Raw genomic sequence first — 22,369 nt, 5'->3', positions numbered from 1 at the left:
CTATCCTCTATCGTCTCCTATCCTCTATCCTATAATATCATCTATCCTATCCTATCCTCTATCCTATCCTATCCTCTATCCTATCCAATCCTCTATCCTATCCTCTATCCTATCCTATCCCATCCAATATCCTATCCTATCCTCTATCCTATCCTATCCTCTATCCTATCCTATCCTACCAACTGTAAAAGAAACACCTTGCGCTGCCTTGTATACAAGCGTGTGTCCGTTGCGCGAGGAAGGATTGTCGTTCCTCAGACAATGTTGTGGCGCGCGGTCGTCGCCCCGTGTTTTTCGACACAATAACTGATCGACGACGACTCGAGCTATAAGGTCAGAGTGAAAAACCGCCGACACTAGTTTTCGTTTTGAGTTGTCCGTTAAGCGAGTTCAGTTCACGTTCAGACTTGGCAGAGAACATTTAATAAAGCATCTTTCTAAATTACACGATTTAACTTCCTGAAAAGACCCTTCCACTCTACAGTATCAGAAGTGGGATAACTGAACTTTTTTTTTTGGAAACAGTTCGCGAGTTTAGTTAGCGCGTCCGTAAATTTTGGGCTATCCGTTTAGTATTGATTTCGTTAGTAGTGGAAGTTTTCAATAGTCATTTTCAGGATATTTTGGACTGGTTAGAACAAAGAATCTTTTGTGAAATTTTTATCCGTTTGGTAATTTTGTTTAAGAAACAGTGTTCTCGCGTGTTTCATCTTTTGTTTGACTTTGCCTTATTTTGGTTATTGAGAATATTTCGAAAATGCCAAGACTGCCAATTTTGAAAGAATCCATCAGTGATTTCACGGTTTCGGAATTAAGAATCTTACTACGTTCGAGAAATCTGGCAAGCGGAGGTTCGAAGCACGATCTGCTCACACGACTACAAACCGAAATTCCAGATTGTGACGATCACCTGCAAGAATACGTAGAAGAACTCCAAGGATTGCGGGAAGACGGTTTAACAGAACGAGACGATATAGTGGAAAATACATCTTTGTTAATTGGGGAAGCAACAGTTCAAGAGAACAATGCCGTTAGTGCTCGCGAATTCGAACTCCTCCGACGGGAAAAAGAACTTTTGATCCAACCTTCGCGACCCGAAGTCGGTAATGTTTCAGGACGATCCGTGAATATACGCCACATTGCCGAATTGCTGAATGAGTTTTCGGGTGATGGCGACAATTTTGGCAATTGGAAGCGGCAAGTAGAATTGTTGAGGCAAACGTATGAATTAGACGAAAATTCGACGCGCCTGTTGATCCACCAACGATTAAGAGGGAAGGCGTTGAACTGGTTTCGAGCACGATCAACTAACGTATCGCTATCCGTTTCGGGAATTTTTGAAAAGCTACAATCACTGTTCGATCACCGTCCGAACAAACTGTCGTTAAGAAGGAAATTAGAAGCACGTATTTGGAAGAAAAATGAATTTTTCGCCGATTATTTTCACGATAAACTGACACTAGCCGAAGAAGTCAGTATCGACCAGGAAGAGTTAATTGACGTTGTTATCGATGGTATATCTGACACCGAATTGCGGAACCAGGCAAGGATGCAATGCTTCGAAACAACAGATCAAATGCTGAAAGCGTTTTCGAAACTGACATTGGAGGATCCGAAACTTATTCAAGAGAGGAAAGAAGTGAAGTGGCCTGCGATAACGAAGAGGGCAGGAACGACGTCTCAAGGAATTCGTCGTGAAGATAAATGTTATAATTGCAATACCAGTGGTCACCTACAACGAGATTGCCGCCAGCCAAAGCGTGATTGGGGATCGTGTTTCAAATGTGGAAGCCGGTCGCACAAAGTCGATAGCTGCCCACAAAACCGGCAAGAAAGCAACGATTCTCTACCCAGAGCGTCACGGCAGGGATCATCGAGACCGACGACTGTCAATCTGGTACAACCAACGTCGACGCAGACTCCATTTATGGTACCATTTAAATTTTCGCTGCATACTCACGATGGTAATACTTGTGATTATTCTCTATCTGCTATGAACGATTCAGGTTCTCCCGTCAGTTTGATTAAGTCTAGTTTTATACCCGTAGCGTTTCGGTCACCTTATCAACGTACAGATTCGTTTAGCGGGATCAATGGTTCACCTTTGAACGTTGAAGGCATTTTTGAAACGACTGTTTGTATAAATAATGTAGATATTTTCATGAAATTTTTAATCGTTCCGGATACTACTATGTATTACGCCGTTATTTTGGGACGAGACTATATATTAAATCCTTCGTTAAAAATAACACTAGGACAACAATTCCAAATAGAGTGTGTCGACGATTTCGAAAAACAAATTTTACAGATTCAGTACGTCGATGGGTCAACGGACCCAATAAAAAATTTAGATATAAACCCCGAAATGTCGGGCTTAACCGAGGCTGTTAAAAATTTATTTTTCGAAGCACTAAACTCTTGCGATAATAACAGCATTACTCCTACCGGTTTCGAGATGGCGATCGAGTTAAAAAATACGCAGCCTATTAGCTTTCGCCCCAGGAGACTCTCCTTCGCCGATAAAGGAAAATTGAAGGAACTTTTAGACACTTTGCTTAGAGATAAGATTATCCAACCAAGTAACTCTCCGTACGCGAGTCCAATTGTGTTAGTACGGAAGAAAACAGGCGACGTGAGGTTGTGCGTAGACTATCGAGCATTGAATGCAATAACAATTCGAGATAATTACCCAACCCCGCTCATTGATGATCATTTGGACCAATTGAAAGGAAAAAAATATTTTTCTAAACTCGATTTACGTAATGGCTTTCATCACGTTAAAATGGCTAACGAATCCGTGAAGTATACTTCTTTCGTAACGCCACTCGGTCAATACGAATATTTGAAAATGCCTTTTGGCCTAACAAACGCACCGCGTGTATTCCAACGTTATTTATCTAACATTTTCCGTGAATTATTAAACGATCATAAAATATTATTGTATTTTGACGACATATTGGTCGCAACAACCACAATAGACGATCATTTAAATATTCTGCGTAGTGTTTTTAGTTTAGCTGCTCAATATCAATTAGAGTTTCGTTGGGATAAATGCTCCCTTTTGTACACACATGTGAACTATTTGGGTTATTTGGTAGACGAGACAGGAATACGGCCTAGCAAAGAAAACGTAGAATCTGTTCTGAATTACCCTATTCCGAAGAATACCAAAGAACTACATCGGTTTGTTTGCCTAGCCAGTTACTTCCGTCGATTTATTAAAAATTTCTCAATTTTAGCGAAACCTCTTTACGATATAATAAAAATGAACGCAGAATTTCGATTTGGTCCGAACGAACATCAAGCTTTCGAAATTTTGAAACAACGATTAGCAGAGGAACCTGTCTTAGCAATTTATGACCCGAAATTGGTAACAGAATTGCATTGCGACGCCAGTGCTAGTGGATTTGGAGCTATCTTGCTTCAGAAACAGACAGACGGACCTTTTCGACCAGTATTTTACTTCAGCAAGCGTGCAAGTACCCCGGAATCAAAGTACCATAGTTTTGAATTAGAATGTTTATCCGTCATTTACGCAATTAAGAGATTTGATATCTATCTGTCTGGAATACATTTTAAAATAATTACAGATTGTGACAGTTTTCGATTAACTCTGAGCAAACAAAATGTAAATCCACGTATTTACCGATGGGCTTTATTTTTAGAAAATTACGATTACGAGATAGAACATCGACGTAACGAGAGAATGAACCACGTAGATGCATTGAGCAGGTGTCATAATGTATTAGTTTTAGAGGGGAACACGTTCGAGCAAGTTCTAGCGTTAAAACAATGCCAAGACGAGACCATTCAGGCTATTCGGAAACGTTTGGAAATAACCGAAGACAAAGTTTACGAGCTTAGAAATGGTTTAGTATATCGGAAAGCAGGAAAAAACAAGTTATTATTTTATGTGCCACGGATATTAGAATCAAATGTATTGCGTGCCTCCCACGACGATTTGGGGCATTTAGGTGTCGGAAAAGTGGTCCAGCACATTACACAGGTATACTGGTTTCCGAACATACGACAAAAAGTTAAGCAGCACATTCGGAATTGTCTCAAGTGTATAGAGTTTTCCCCCTTGGAAGGCCGAAGCGAAGGGCTTTTAAACAATATTCCGAAAGACAATGTACCATTTAACACGATACATATAGATCATTGCGGTCCGTTTGAGAAAAGCGGGCGTAGTTATAAATTCATACTATTAGTTGTCGATGCATTTACAAAATTTATTAGATTGTTCGCGTGCAAGTCCACAACGACCGAGGAAGTTATTAAACATCTTAACGATTATTTCCGAAGTTACAGCAAGCCCAAACGTATAATTAGCGATCGCGGATCCTGTTTCACGTCGAACATTTTTAAAGAATTTATTGATGAAGCAGGAATAAGCCACGTGCTAATAGCTGTCGGAACACCTCGAGCCAACGGACAGGCTGAAAGATATAATAGATTAATAACGCCAATGTTAGCAAAATTATGCGAAGCACCCAAGGATTGGTCTTACGTTCTCGATAATGTAGAATACGCTATAAACAACACAATTTGCCAATCAACGGGAACTACTCCCAGCAAATTACTTTTCGGTGTGGACCAAGCAGGTAAAGTGAATGATAGCGTACGACCAATTCTTCTCGATAATATTGATCAATCGAGAGATTTAGTTGCGATAAGAAACAATGCGTGCGCCGTTATTGATAAGATGCAAGATCGCAATAAATTACTATATGATCGGCGTCACAAACCGAGCACTCAATATGGAGTCGGAGATTATGTATTGATTAGGAATCACGACGTTACGCCAGGAGTCAATAAAAAGTTAATACCTAAGTTTAAAGGCCCATATGAAGTAATTAAGGTGTTAGATTATGATCGATACGTAGTCAGCGATATCGATGGGTTTCAACGAACACGTATACCCTTTTCGACGGTCGTAGGGCCCGACCAAATGAAACTCTGGCCAAATAATCGTGATGACTAATAATTTTATCTCATTTTATGTTACAATTTTATTTTTTTTTTTGTGATTCCATTTTATCATATCTTTGTATATCGTTTCTTTTGTTTATTGCTCTGTTAGTCGCTGCGAAATCGACTTTGACCGAGGACGGTCATGGTGTCAGAATAGGCCGAACTGTAAAAGAAACACCTTGCGCTGCCTTGTATACAAGCGTGTGTCCGTTGCGCGAGGAAGGATTGTCGTTCCTCAGAAAATGTTGTGGCGCGCGGTCGTCGCCCCGTGTTTTTCGACACAATAACTGATCGACGACGACTCGAGCTATAAGGTCAGAGTGAAAAACCGCCGACACTAGTTTTCGTTTTGAGTTGTCCGTTAAGCGAGTTCAGTTCACGTTCAGACTTGGCAGAGAACATTTAATAAAGCATCTTTCTAAATTACACGATTTAACTTCCTGAAAAGACCCTTCCACTCTACACCTCAATCCTATCCTATCCTCTATCCTATCCTATCCTCTATCCTATCCTATCCTCTATCCTATCCTATCCTCTATCCTATCCTATCCTCTATCCTATCCTATCCTCTATCCTATCCTATCCTCTATCCTATCCTATCCTCTATCCTATCCTATCCTCTATCCTATCCTATCCTCTATCCTATACTATCCTCTATCCTATCCTATCCTCTATCCTATCCTATCCTCTATCCTATCCTATCCTATCCTCTATCCTATCCTATCCTCTATCCCATCCTATCCTATCCTCTATCCCATCCTATCCTCTATCCTATCCTATCCTCTATCCTATCCTATCCTGTATCATATCCTATCCTATATCATATCATATCCTCTATCCTATCCAATCCTCTCTCCTATCCGATCGACTATCCTATCCTATCCTCTATAATATCGTTTCCTCTATCTTATCCTATCCTCTATCCTATCCTATCCTCTATCCTATCCTATCCTCTATCCTATCCTATCCTCTATCCTATCCTATCCTCTATCCTATCCTATCCTCAATCCTATCCTATCCTCTATCCTATCCTATCCTCTATCCTATCCTATTCTATCCTCTATCCTATCCTATCCTCTATCCTATCCTATCCTCTATAATATCGTATCCTCTATCATATTGTACGCTCTATCCAATAATATCATCAATCCTATCCTATTCACTATCTTATGCTATCCTCTATCCTATCCTATCCTCTATCATATCCAATCCCCTATCCTATCCTCTATCGTCTCCCATCCTCTATACTATCCTCTAGCCTATCCTATTCTCTATCCTGTCCTCTATCCTATCCTATCCTCTATCATATCCTATCCTATATCATATCATATCCTCTAGCCTATCCAATCCTCTCTCCTATCCGATCGACTATCCTATCCTATCCCCTATAATATCGTTTCCTCTATCATATCCTATCCTTTTCCCTATAATATTATCTATCCTATCCTATTCTCTGTCCTATCCTATCCTCTATCCTATCCTATCCTCTATCGTCTCCTATCCTCTATCCTATCCAATCCTCTATCCTATCCCGTATCCTATCCTATCCTCTATCCTATCCTATCCTCTATCCGATCCAATCCCCTATCCTATCCTCTATAATATCGCATCCTCTATCCTATCCTATCCTATATCATATCCTATCCTCTATCCTATTCTATTCTCTATCCTATCCTCTATCCTATCCTATCCTCTATCCTATCCTATCCTCTATCCTATCCAATCCCCTATCCTATGCTCTATCCGATCCTATCCTCTATCCTATCCTATCCTCTATCCTCTATCCTATCCTCTCCTCTATCCTATCCTATCCTATCCTATCCTCTATCCTATCCTATCCTTTATCCTATCCTATCCTAACCTCTATCCTATCCTATCCTCTATCCTATCCTATCCTCTATCCTATCCTATCCTCTATCCTATCCTATCCTCTATCCTATCCAATCCTCTATCCTATCCTCTATCCTATCCTATCCCATCCAATATCCTATCCTATCCTCTATCCTATCCCTATACTCTATCCTATCCTACCGTCTATAATATCGTATCCTCTATCCTATCCTATCCTCTATCCTATCCAATCCTCTATCCTATTCTCTATCCGACCCTATCGTCTATCCTATCCTATCCTCTATAATATCGTATCCTTTATCCTATACTATCCTCTATCCGATCCAATCCCCTATCCTATCATCTATAATATCGTATCCTCTATCATATTCTATCCTCTATACAATATTAACATCTATCCTATCCTATTCACTATCCTATCGTATCCTCTTTCCTATTCTATCATCTATCCTATCCTATCCACTAACTATCCTATCCTCAATCCTATCCTATCCACAATCCTATCCACTCCTTTATACTATAAAATCCTCTATCGTATCCTCTATCCTATCCAATCCCCTATCCTATCCTCTATTCGATCCTATCCTCTATCCTATCCAATCCCCTATCCTATCCTCTATCCGACTATATCCTCTATACTATCCTATCCCCTCTAATATGGTATACTCTATCTTATCGTATCCTATTCGATCCTATCCTCTATCCTATCAAATTCCCTATCGTATCCTCTATCGTCTCCTATGCTCTATCCTATCCAATACCCTATCCTATCCTCTATCCTATCCTATCCGATCCTTTATGCTATCCTATCCTCTATAATATCGTATCCTCTATCATATCCTATCCTCTTTCCTATAATATCATCTATACTATCCTATCGTATATCGTCTCCTATCCTCTATCCGATCCAATCCCCTATCCTATCCTCTATCATATTGTATCCTCTATCCAATAATATCATCTAATCTATTATATTCACTATCCAATCCTATCGTCTATCCTATCCTATCCTCTATCCTCTAGCCTATCCTATCCTCTATCCTATCCTATCCTATCCTATCCTATCCTCTATCCTATCCTATCCTTTATCCTATCCTATCCTAACCTCTATCGTATCATATCCACTATCCTATCCTATCCTCAATCCTACCCTATCCTCTATCCTATCCTATCCTCTATCCTGTCCTATCCTCTATCCTATCCTATCCTCTATCCTATCATATCCTCTATCCTATCCTATGCTCTATCCTATCCTATCCTCTATCCTATCCTATCGTCTATCCTACCCTATCCTCCATCCTAACCTATCCTCTATCGTCTCCTATCCTCTATCCTATAATATCATCTATCCTATCCTATCCTCTATCCTATCCTATCCTCTATCCTATCCAATCCTCTATCCTATCCGCTATCCTATCCTATCCCATCCAATATCCTATCCTATCCTCTATCCTATCCTATACTCTATCCTATCCTACCGTCTATAATATCGTATCCTCTATCCTATCCTATCCTCTATCCTATCCAATGCCCTATCCTATTCTCTATCCGATCCTATCGTCTATCCTATCCTATCCTCTATTATATCGTATCTTCTATCCTATCCTATCCTCTATCCTATAATATCATCTATCCTATCCTATTCTCAATTCTATCCTCTATCCTATCCTATCCTCTATCCTATCCTATCGTCTATCCTCTCCTATCCTCTATCCTATCCTATCCTCTACCCTATCCTATCCTCTATCCTATCCTATCCTCTATCGTCTCCTATCCTCTATCCTATCCAATCCCCTATCCTATCCTCTATCCTATCCTATCCGATCCTCTATGCTATCCTATCCTCTATAATATCGTATCCTCTATCATATTCTATCCTCTATCCTATAATATCATCTACCGTATCATATTCTCTATCCTATCCTATCCTCTATCCAATCCTATCCTCTATCCTATCCTATCCTCTATCCTATCCTATCGTCTATCCTACCCTATCCTCCATCCTAACCTATCCTCTATCGTCTCCTATCCTCTATCCTATAATATCATCTATCCTATCCTATCCTCTATCCTATCCTATCCTCTATCCTATCCACCTCTATCCTATCCTCTATCCTATCCTATCCCATCCAATATCCTATCCTATCCTCTATCCTATCCCTATACTCTACCCTATCCTACCGTCTATAATATCGTATCCTCTATCCTATCCTATCCTCTATCCTATCCAATCCTCTATCCTATTCTCTATCCGACCCTATCGTCTATCCTATCCTATCCTCTATAATATCGTATCCTTTGTCCTATACTATCCTCTATCCGATCCAATCCCCTATCCTATCATCTATAATATCGTATCCTCTATCATATCCTATCCTCTTTCCTATAATATCATCTATACTATCCTATCGTATATCGTCTCCTATCCTCTATCCGATCCAATCCCCTATCCTATCCTCTATCATATTGTATCCTCTATCCAATAATATCATCTAATCTATTATATTCACTATCCAATCCTATCGTCTATCCTATCCTATCCTCTATCCTCTAGCCTATCCTATCCTCTATCCTATCCTATCCTATCCTATCCTATCCTCTATCCTATCCTATCCTTTATCCTATCCTATCCTAACCTCTATCGTATCATATCCACTATCCTATCCTATCCTCAATCCTACCCTATCCTCTATCCTATCCTATCCTCTATCCTGTCCTATCCTCTATCCTATCCTATCCTCTATCCTATCATATCCTCTATCCTATCCTATGCTCTATCCTATCCTATCCTCTATCCTATCCTATCGTCTATCCTACCCTATCCTCCATCCTAACCTATCCTCTATCGTCTCCTATCCTCTATCCTATAATATCATCTATCCTATCCTATCCTCTATCCTATCCTATCCTCTATCCTATCCAATCCTCTATCCTATCCGCTATCCTATCCTATCCCATCCAATATCCTATCCTATCCTCTATCCTATCCTATACTCTATCGTATCCTACCGTCTATAATATCGTATCCTCTATCCTATCCTATCCTCTATCCTATCCAATGCCCTATCCTATTCTCTATCCGATCCTATCGTCTATCCTATCCTATCCTCTATTATATCGTATCTTCTATCCTATCCTATCCTCTATCCTATAATATCATCTATCCTATCCTATTCTCAATTCTATCCTCTATCCTATCCTATCCTCTATCCTATCCTATCGTCTATCCTCTCCTATCCTCTATCCTATCCTATCCTCTACCCTATCCTATCCTCTATCCTATCCTATCCTCTATCGTCTCCTATCCTCTATCCTATCCAATCCCCTATCCTATCCTCTATCCTATCCTATCCGATCCTCTATGCTATCCTATCCTCTATAATATCGTATCCTCTATCATATTCTATCCTCTATCCTATAATATCATCTACCGTATCATATTCTCTATCCTATCCTATCCTCTATCCAATCCTATCCTCTATCCTATCCTATCCTCTATCCTATCCTATCGTCTATCCTACCCTATCCTCCATCCTAACCTATCCTCTATCGTCTCCTATCCTCTATCCTATAATATCATCTATCCTATCCTATCCTCTATCCTATCCTATCCTCTATCCTATCCACCTCTATCCTATCCTCTATCCTATCCTATCCCATCCAATATCCTATCCTATCCTCTATCCTATCCCTATACTCTACCCTATCCTACCGTCTATAATATCGTATCCTCTATCCTATCCTATCCTCTATCCTATCCAATCCTCTATCCTATTCTCTATCCGACCCTATCGTCTATCCTATCCTATCCTCTATAATATCGTATCCTTTGTCCTATACTATCCTCTATCCGATCCAATCCCCTATCCTATCATCTATAATATCGTATCCTCTATCATATCCTATCCTCTTTCCTATAATATCATCTATACTATCCTATCGTATATCGTCTCCTATCCTCTATCCGATCCAATCCCCTATCCTATCCTCTATCATATTGTATCCTCTATCCAATAATATCATCTAATCTATTATATTCACTATCCAATCCTATCGTCTATCCTATCCTATCCTCTATCCTCTAGCCTATCCTATCCTCTATCCTATCCTATCCTATCCTATCCTATCCTCTATCCTATCCTATCCTTTATCCTATCCTATCCTAACCTCTATCGTATCATATCCACTATCCTATCCTATCCTCAATCCTACCCTATCCTCTATCCTATCCTATCCTCTATCCTGTCCTATCCTCTATCCTATCCTATCCTCTATCCTATCATATCCTCTATCCTATCCTATGCTCTATCCTATCCTATCCTCTATCCTATCCTATCGTCTATCCTACCCTATCCTCCATCCTAACCTATCCTCTATCGTCTCCTATCCTCTATCCTATAATATCATCTATCCTATCCTATCCTCTATCCTATCCTATCCTCTATCCTATCCAATCCTCTATCCTATCCGCTATCCTATCCTATCCCATCCAATATCCTATCCTATCCTCTATCCTATCCTATACTCTATCTTATCCTACCGTCTATAATATCGTATCCTCTATCCTATCCTATCCTCTATCCTATCCAATGCCCTATCCTATTCTCTATCCGATCCTATCGTCTATCCTATCCTATCCTCTATTATATCGTATCTTCTATCCTATCCTATCCTCTATCCTATAATATCATCTATCCTATCCTATTCTCAATTCTATCCTCTATCCTATCCTATCCTCTATCCTATCCTATCGTCTATCCTCTCCTATCCTCTATCCTATCCTATCCTCTACCCTATCCTATCCTCTATCCTATCCTATCCTCTATCGTCTCCTATCCTCTATCCTATCCAATCCCCTATCCTATCCTCTATCCTATCCTATCCGATCCTCTATGCTATCCTATCCTCTATAATATCGTATCCTCTATCATATTCTATCCTCTATCCTATAATATCATCTATCGTATCATATTCTCTATCCTATCCTATCCTCTATCCAATCCTATCCTCTATCCTATCCTATCCTCTATCCTATCCTATCGTCTATCCTACCCTATCCTCCATCCTAACCTATCCTCTATCGTCTCCTATCCTCTATCCTATAATATCATCTATCCTATCCTATCCTCTATCCTATCCTATCCTCTATCCTATCCACCTCTATCCTATCCTCTATCCTATCCTATCCCATCCAATATCCTATCCTATCGTCTATCCTATCCCTATACTCTACCCTATCCTACCGTCTATAATATCGTATCCTCTATCCTATCCTATCCTCTACCCTATCCTACCGTCTATAATATCGTATCCTCTATCCTATCCTATCCTCTATCCTATCCAATCCTCTATCCTATCCTATCCTCTATCCTATCCTATCGTCTATCCTACCCTATCCTCCATCCTAACCTATCCTCTATCGTCTCCTATCCTCTATCCTATAATATCATCTATCCTATCCTATCCTCTATCCTATCCTATCCTCTATCCTATCCACCTCTATCCTATCCTCTATCCTATCCTATCCCATCCAATATCCTATCCTATCCTCTATCCTATCCCTATACTCTACCCTATCCTACCGTCTATAATATCGTATCCTCTATCCTATCCTATCCTCTATCCTATCCAATCCTCTATCCTATTCTCTATCCGACCCTATCGTCTATCCTATCCTATCCTCTATAATATCGTATCCTTTGTCCTATACTATCCTCTATCCGATCCAATCCCCTATCCTATCATCTATAATATCGTATCCTCTATCATATTCTATCCTCTATACAATATTAACATCTATCCTATCCTATTCACTATCCTATCGTATCCTCTTTCCTATTCTATCATCTATCCTATCCTATCCTCTATCCTATCCTATCCTCTATTATATCCTATCCTCTATCCTATCCTATCCTCTATCGTCTGCTCTATCCTATCCTATCCACTAACTATCCTATCCTCAATCCTATCCTATCCACAATCCTATCCACTCCTTTATACTATAAAATCCTCTATCGTATCCTCTATCCTATCCAATCCCCTATCCTATCCTCTATTCGATCCTATCCTCTATCCTATCCAATCCCCTATCCTATCCTCTATCCGACTATATCCTCTATACTATCCTATCCCCTCTAATATGGTATGCTCTATCTTATCGTATCCTCTATCCTATCCTATCCTCTATCCTATCAAATTCCCTATCGTATCCTCTATCGTCTCCTATGCTCTATCCTATCCAATCTCCTATCCTATCCTCTATCCTATCCTATCCGATCCTTTATGCTATCCTATCCTCTATAATATCGTATCCTCTATCATATCCTATCCTCTTTCCTATAATATCATCTATACTATCCTATCGTCTATCGTCTCCTATCCTCTATCCGATCCAATCCCCTATCCTATCCTCTATCATATTGTATCCTCTATCCAATAATATCATCTAATCTATTATATTCACTATCCCATCCTATCGTCTATCCTATCCTATCCTCTATCCTCTATCCTCTATCCTCTATCCTATCCTATCCTCTATCCTATCCTATCCTATCCTATCCTCTATCCTATCCTATCCTTTATCCTATCCTATCCTAACCTCTATCCTATCCTATCCTCTATCCTATCCTATCCTCTATCCTATCCTATCCTCTATCCTATCCTATCCTCTATCCTATCCTATCCTCTATCCTATCCTATCCTCTATCCTATCCTATCCTCTATCCTATCCTATCCTCTATCCTATTCTATCCTACCCTCAATCCTATCCTATCCTCTATCGTCTCCTGTCCTCTATCCTATCCAATCCCCGATCCTATCCTCTATCCTACCCTTTCCGCTATGCTATCCTATTCTCTACAATATCGTATCCTCTGTCCTATCCTTCCTCTATCCTACAATATCATCTATCCTATCCTACAATATCATCTATCCTATCCTATCCTATCCTCTATCCTATCCTATCCTCTATCCTATCCTATCCTCTATCCTATCCTATCCTCTATCCTATCCTATCCTCTATCCTATCCTATCCTATCCTCTATCCTATCCTATCCTCTATCCTATCCTATCCTCTATCCTATCCTATCCTCTATCCTATCCTATCCTCTATCCTATCCTATCCTCTATCCTATCCTATCCTCTATCCTATCCTATCCTCTATCCTATCCTATCCTCTATCCTATCCTATCCTATCCTATCGTCTATCCTATCCTATCCTCTATCCTATCCTATCCTCTATCCTATCCTATCCTCTATACTATCCAATTCCCTATCCTATCCTCTATCGTCTCCTATCCTCTATCCTATCCAATCCCCTATCCTATCCTCTATCCTATCCTATCCGATCCTCTATGCTATCCTATCCTCTATAATATCGTATCCTCTATCATATCCTATCCTCTTTCCTATAATATCATCTATACTACCCTATCGTCTATCGTCTCCTATCCTCTATCCGATCCAATCCCCTATCCTATCCTCTATGATATTGTATCCTCTATCCAATAATATCATCTAATCTATTATATTCACTATCCCATCCTTTCGTCTATCCTATCCTATCCTCTATCCTCTATCCTATCCTATCCTCTATCCTATCCTATCCTCTATCCTATCCTATCCTCTACCCTATCCTATCCTCTATCCTATCCTATCCTCTATCCTATCCTATCCTATCCTCTATCCTATCCTATCCTCTATCCTATCTGTTTTTTCAATCATTTAAAAGACAGGATTCATAGAAGTTCAGATTAAACAATGTTCGAACTTATACTAGAATGAAATACACAATTTCCCGGTTGAACAAATTCTTGCTTCGGCATAAAAACCTCGACGGATTACGAGGAAAAGCCAAAGCAAGATGCAATAAATTTATTCTATTAAGCAACTACAAGAATTTCGCCGTACGAAAGCCCAGTATCAAATAGTGTTTAAATATAGATAACGAGGTTAGAAAATCGGCGTTTCAAGCAATTTACATGCTAAAGGACATTTTAGTCTAAAACTAAGAGAGCTCTCTTACCGTTAATACTCAAGTCTCTGCGCGTAGTGATCCACAGCAGAGTTCCACTGGAACTCTGCACAATTGCCGGCTGGCCCATAGGGCACTCCTCTGCCGGCAGCACTACGGCTAGCCTTGCAATCCGTCCCAGCTTCGGGATTCACTGGAAAGGAGCTTCAAAGCTGCCAATGCCCTTGGATCTGTGAGCCGGCCTGGGAGGATTCAAGTATTGCCGAACCGAGTGCGAAACCAAATCTCCTATTACCCGGGATCACTCGCGTGAGCATTCAAACCAAAAAAAAGCAACTCAATTTTCAATTACGAACTATCGCATGAAGGACCCGAGTCGACTCTCTCCTTCTGACAAGTAAATTCAACCTTTTTTCTCAACACACTCTTTCTTTGTTTGCGACCGTTTCCACAACAACGCCTGCTTGTCAATCGCGACCACCGTGAATCGCTCGCTAGACTCGCATATATATCTACATGACGCGATTATCGTCTTCCTTCGCGATGATACGATCGTCATTACAAAATCGCCGCGAACACTATCCTATCCTCTATCCTATCCTATCCTCTATCCTATCCTATCCTCTATCCTATCCTATCCTCTATCCTATCCTATCCTCTATCCTATCCTATCCTCTATCCTATCCTATCCTCTATCCTATCCTATCCTCTATCCTATCCTATCCTCTATCCTATCCTATCCTCTATCCTATCCTATCCTCTATCCTATCCTATCCTCTATCCTATCCTATCCTCTATCCTATCCTATCCTCTATCCTATCCTATCCTCTATACTATCCAATTCCCTATCCTATCCTCTATCGTCTCCTATCCTCTATCCTATCCAATCCCCTATCCTATCCTCTATCCTATCCTATCCGATCCTCTATGCTATCCTATCCTCTATAATATCGTATCCTCTATCATATCCTATCCTCTTTCCTATAATATCATCTATACTACCCTATCGTCTATCGTCTCCTATCCTCTATCCGATCCAATCCCCTATCCTATCCTCTATGATATTGTATCCTCTATCCAATAATATCATCTAATCTATTATATTCACTATCCCATCCTTTCGTCTATCCTATCCTATCCTCTATCCTCTATCCTATCCTATCCTCTATCCTATCCTATCCTCTATCCTATCCTATCCTCTACCCTATCCTATCCTCTATCCTATCCTATCCTCTATCCTATCCTATCCTATCCTCTATCCTATCCTATCCTCTATCCTATCTGTTTTTTCAATCATTTAAAAGACAGGATTCATAGAAGTTCAGATTAAACAATGTTCGAACTTATACTAGAATGAAATACACAATTTCCCGGTTGAACAAATTCTTGCTTCGGCATAAAAACCTCGACGGATTACGAGGAAAAGCCAAAGCAAGATGCAATAAATTTATTCTATTAAGCAACTACAAGAATTTCGCCGTACGAAAGCCCAGTATCAAATAGTGTTTAAATATAGATAACGAGGTTAGAAAATCGGCGTTTCAAGCAATTTACATGCTAAAGGACATTTTAGTCTAAAACTAAGAGAGCTCTCTTACCGTTAATACTCAAGTCTCTGCGCGTAGTGATCCACAGCAGAGTTCCACTGGAACTCTGCACAATTGCCGGCTGGCCCATAGGGCACTCCTCTGCCGGCAGCACTACGGCTAGCCTTGCAATCCGTCCCAGCTTCGGGATTCACTGGAAAGGAGCTTCAAAGCTGCCAATGCCCTTGGATCTGTGAGCCGGCCTGGGAGGATTCAAGTATTGCCGAACCGAGTGCGAAACCAAATCTCCTATTACCCGGGATCACTCGCGTGAGCATTCAAACCAAAAAAAAGCAACTCAATTTTCAATTACGAACTATCGCATGAAGGACCCGAGTCGACTCTCTCCTTCTGACAAGTAAATTCAACCTTTTTTCTCAACACACTCTTTCTTTGTTTGCGACCGTTTCCACAACAACGCCTGCTTGTCAATCGCGACCACCGTGAATCGCTCGCTAGACTCGCATATATATCTACATGACGCGATTATCGTCTTCCTTCGCGATGATACGATCGTCATTACAAAATCGCCGCGAACACTATCCTATCCTCTATCCTATCCTATCCTCTATCCTATCCTATCCTCTATCCTATCCTATCCTCTATCCTATCCTATCCTCTATCCTATCCTATCCTCTATCCTATCCTATCCTCTATCCTATCCTATCCTCTATCCTATCCTATCCTCTATCCTATCCTATCCTCTATCCTATCCTATCCTCTATCCTATCCTATCCTCTATCCTATCCTATCCTCTATCCTATCCTATCCTCTATCCTATCCTATCCTCTATCCTATCCTATCCTCTATACTATCCAATTCCCTATCCTATCCTCTATCGTCTCCTATCCTCTATCCTATCCAATCCCCTATCCTATCCTCTATCCTATCCTATCCGATCCTCTATGCTATCCTATCCTCTATAATATCGTATCCTCTATCATATCCTATCCTCTTTCCTATAATATCATCTATACTACCCTATCGTCTATCGTCTCCTATCCTCTATCCGATCCAATCCCCTATCCTATCCTCTATGATATTGTATCCTCTATCCAATAATATCATCTAATCTATTATATTCACTATCCCATCCTTTCGTCTATCCTATCCTATCCTCTATCCTCTATCCTATCCTATCCTCTATCCTATCCTATCCTCTATCCTATCCTATCCTCTACCCTATCCTATCCTCTATCCTATCCTATCCTCTATCCTATCCTATCCTATCCTCTATCCTATCCTATCCTCTATCCTATCTGTTTTTTCAATCATTTAAAAGACAGGATTCATAGAAGTTCAGATTAAACAATGTTCGAACTTATACTAGAATGAAATACACAATTTCCCGGTTGAACAAATTCTTGCTTCGGCATAAAAACCTCGACGGATTACGAGGAAAAGCCAAAGCAAGATGCAATAAATTTATTCTATTAAGCAACTACAAGAATTTCGCCGTACGAAAGCCCAGTATCAAATAGTGTTTAAATATAGATAACGAGGTTAGAAAATCGGCGTTTCAAGCAATTTACATGCTAAAGGACATTTTAGTCTAAAACTAAGAGAGCTCTCTTACCGTTAATACTCAAGTCTCTGCGCGTAGTGATCCACAGCAGAGTTCCACTGGAACTCTGCACAATTGCCGGCTGGCCCATAGGGCACTCCTCTGCCGGCAGCACTACGGCTAGCCTTGCAATCCGTCCCAGCTTCGGGATTCACTGGAAAGGAGCTTCAAAGCTGCCAATGCCCTTGGATCTGTGAGCCGGCCTGGGAGGATTCAAGTATTGCCGAACCGAGTGCGAAACCAAATCTCCTATTACCCGGGATCACTCGCGTGAGCATTCAAACCAAAAAAAAGCAACTCAATTTTCAATTACGAACTATCGCATGAAGGACCCGAGTCGACTCTCTCCTTCTGACAAGTAAATTCAACCTTTTTTCTCAACACACTCTTTCTTTGTTTGCGACCGTTTCCACAACAACGCCTGCTTGTCAATCGCGACCACCGTGAATCGCTCGCTAGACTCGCATATATATCTACATGACGCGATTATCGTCTTCCTTCGCGATGATACGATCGTCATTACAAAATCGCCGCGAACACTATCCTATCCTCTATCCTATCCTATCCTCTATCCTATCCTATCCTCTATCCTATCCTATCCTCTATCCTATCCTATCCTCTATCCTATCCTATCCTCTATCCTATCCTATCCTCTATCCTATCCTATCCTCTATCCTATCCTATCCTCTATCCTATCCTATCCTCTATCCTATCCTATCCTCTATCCTATCCTATCCTCTATCCTATCCTATCCTCTATCCTATCCTATCCTCTATCCTATCCTATCCTCTATACTATCCAATTCCCTATCCTATCCTCTATCGTCTCCTATCCTCTATCCTATCCAATCCCCTATCCTATCCTCTATCCTATCCTATCCGATCCTCTATGCTATCCTATCCTCTATAATATCGTATCCTCTATCATATCCTATCCTCTTTCCTATAATATCATCTATACTACCCTATCGTCTATCGTCTCCTATCCTCTATCCGATCCAATCCCCTATCCTATCCTCTATGATATTGTATCCTCTATCCAATAATATCATCTAATCTATTATATTCACTATCCCATCCTTTCGTCTATCCTATCCTATCCTCTATCCTCTATCCTATCCTATCCTCTATCCTATCCTATCCTCTATCCTATCCTATCCTCTACCCTATCCTATCCTCTATCCTATCCTATCCTCTATCCTATCCTATCCTATCCTCTATCCTATCCTATCCTCTATCCTATCTGTTTTTTCAATCATTTAAAAGACAGGATTCATAGAAGTTCAGATTAAACAATGTTCGAACTTATACTAGAATGAAATACACAATTTCCCGGTTGAACAAATTCTTGCTTCGGCATAAAAACCTCGACGGATTACGAGGAAAAGCCAAAGCAAGATGCAATAAATTTATTCTATTAAGCAACTACAAGAATTTCGCCGTACGAAAGCCCAGTATCAAATAGTGTTTAAATATAGATAACGAGGTTAGAAAATCGGCGTTTCAAGCAATTTACATGCTAAAGGACATTTTAGTCTAAAACTAAGAGAGCTCTCTTACCGTTAATACTCAAGTCTCTGCGCGTAGTGATCCACAGCAGAGTTCCACTGGAACTCTGCACAATTGCCGGCTGGCCCATAGGGCACTCCTCTGCCGGCAGCACTACGGCTAGCCTTGCAATCCGTCCCAGCTTCGGGATTCACTGGAAAGGAGCTTCAAAGCTGCCAATGCCCTTGGATCTGTGAGCCGGCCTGGGAGGATTCAAGTATTGCCGAACCGAGTGCGAAACCAAATCTCCTATTACCCGGGATCACTCGCGTGAGCATTCAAACCAAAAAAAAGCAACTCAATTTTCAATTACGAACTATCGCATGAAGGACCCGAGTCGACTCTCTCCTTCTGACAAGTAAATTCAACCTTTTTTCTCAACACACTCTTTCTTTGTTTGCGACCGTTTCCACAACAACGCCTGCTTGTCAATCGCGACCACCGTGAATCGCTCGCTAGACTCGCATATATATCTACATGACGCGATTATCGTCTTCCTTCGCGATGATACGATCGTCATTACAAAATCGCCGCGAACACTCCGCCCGCCTTCGTCATCAGACGAACTACACACCATAATTTGAGAACATCGATCAACTCGGTTTGTTTCAACGAACTACAGTTTTATTCTACATGGTATATAATTTTAATACAATAATCAAATTAAAATGACGTACGCAATACAAATTATAACTAGCTCAACTGTCTTTGTCCCCACAAGTCGATTCGTTCGACTTTTCGGAATTGTGTTGAATAAAAAGAGGACACAGGCGTGCGATATGTCGTCGCAAATTTGACGTAGCCGTTTTAACGGTGACGACTCTAACTAACCCGTCTGAACCGGGACGAACCTCTATCACACGTCCCAAAGGCCATTTCGAAGGCGGATAACGATCATCGCGTAATAAAACTAATTGTCCAATTGCAAAATTCTTAGTTTGACCTCGCCATTTTGAACGCTCTTGCAAATGTTGTATATATTCTGATGACCACCGCTTCCAAAAATCATTTCGAATGGCTTGAAGCAGATGAAAACGTTCTAAACAGTTTTCCGGTACATTGGAATAATCTTTATCAGGAATTAAACCAGGAATTTCGCCGATCAAAAAATGTGCAGGTGTCAAAACCCGTAAATCGTCAATATCAGAATTTAAAGGACATATTGGACGTGAGTTTAGACACAATTCTATTTCGGCGAGCACTGTAGAAAACTCTTCGAAAGTTAATATTCTATCACCGAGGACACGCTTGAGATGATACTTCACAGATCTTACTCCAGCCTCCCACAAACCTCCGTAATGAGGAGAATTCGCTGGAATAAATGTCCAAGATGTTCCATCATTCGCAAGAGACGCAGCAACGCTTTTATAAAATTCAGAACCTGATTTAAACATACTTCGCAACTCTTTATCAGCAGCTTGAAAAGTAGTTGCATTGTCAGAAAAAAGATTCGTACAAATTCCGCGTCTACTCGCAAAACGTTTATAAGCGGCGAGAAAAATCTTAGTTGTAAGATCGCTAACCGCTTCAAGATGTATCGCTCGCGACGCAAAACAGATAAAGAGCACTATATATCCCTTATAAGATTTGTGCCCTCGACCCTTAGAGCTTTTAATTTGAAAGGGACCGGCATAATCTAGACCTGACGTCGAAAATGGTCGAGCCGGAGTCACTCGTGAGACAGGCAAATTACCCATCATCTGATGAGCTAGACGTGGTTTGTTGCGTTGACAAACTATACAGTTCCTGATCGCAGTCTTAACTAAACGATTTCGACCCAAAATCCACGCATATTGCATCACAATATTAGAAGTAAGTGTTGGTCCCCCGTGAAAACATTTCCGATGCGCGTACCGTACTAATAAGCGACTAAGTGTCGAATCTCGCGGCAAAATCAGCGGATGTTTCTTTTCGTGAGGTAAACTTGAATTTCCAAGACGACCTCCTACCCGTAATAAACGATCCGTCTCATCATACATCGGATTTAAACTACATAAACCGTTGCGTTTAGGTAACGGCTTCCCATGTGATAAGAGTTCAATTTCTGATGCAAATGCGTGATTTTGAGCTAATCTAAACACAACATTTCGGGCCTCGTTCAATTCTATGGCTGTGAGATAAACAGGCAATGGAGTTAAACTACTTTTGCGTCTCTTAAGAACATTGAATGGACGTAAACAATATGCTACAACACGAATTAACAGAGAAAAGGAGGAAAATCTACAGAAAAGTTCTGGTTCGCTCACAATTTGATCAACATGTAATACTTGAGGAGACGATGCCATCTTGGGCCAATGCTCGTCAGTCTTCACTAACCAATCAGGCCCGTTCCACCATAAATTACAATTGATCAAATCAGAGGGTTTACAACCTCGTGTCGCCAAATCTGCCGGATTCTCACGAGTCGGTACATGTGCCCAAATAACATTAGGTAATTCAGTCTGGATATAGGATACCCGATTCGCAACAAAGGTCTTCCAGCTACACGGATGTTTTCGAAGCCAAGTCAAAACAATTTGACTATCGGTCCACGCAAACATTGGGAAACCTTGCAAAAATTCCAAACCTTTTACATAACGCAAAAGTTTTACGAGCAACACTGCCCCGCACAACTCAAGATTCGGTATGCTCACAGTTTTGACAGGTGATACCTTGCATTTTGCAGTTAACAAAGAAACATGTACGCGATTGTTATCGTCAATCATTCGAATATAGACAACTGCAGCGAAAGCCCGCGATGAAGCGTCAGAAAATCCGTGAATCTGTGCATGTGAATTTAAAGATGCACCTAACCATCGGTTAATGGTTAACTTCGATAGCTCAGAAAGCGAACTGCAATACTGGAGCCATCGTTCTCGAAGGTCTATAGGTAACG

The sequence above is a fragment of the Halictus rubicundus genome, unplaced genomic scaffold (assembly GCF_050948215.1).
Source record: "Halictus rubicundus isolate RS-2024b unplaced genomic scaffold, iyHalRubi1_principal scaffold0158, whole genome shotgun sequence".
NCBI classification, from domain to species: Eukaryota; Metazoa; Arthropoda; class Insecta; order Hymenoptera; family Halictidae; genus Halictus; species Halictus rubicundus.
Note: the sequence above shows the minus strand (reverse complement) of the source record.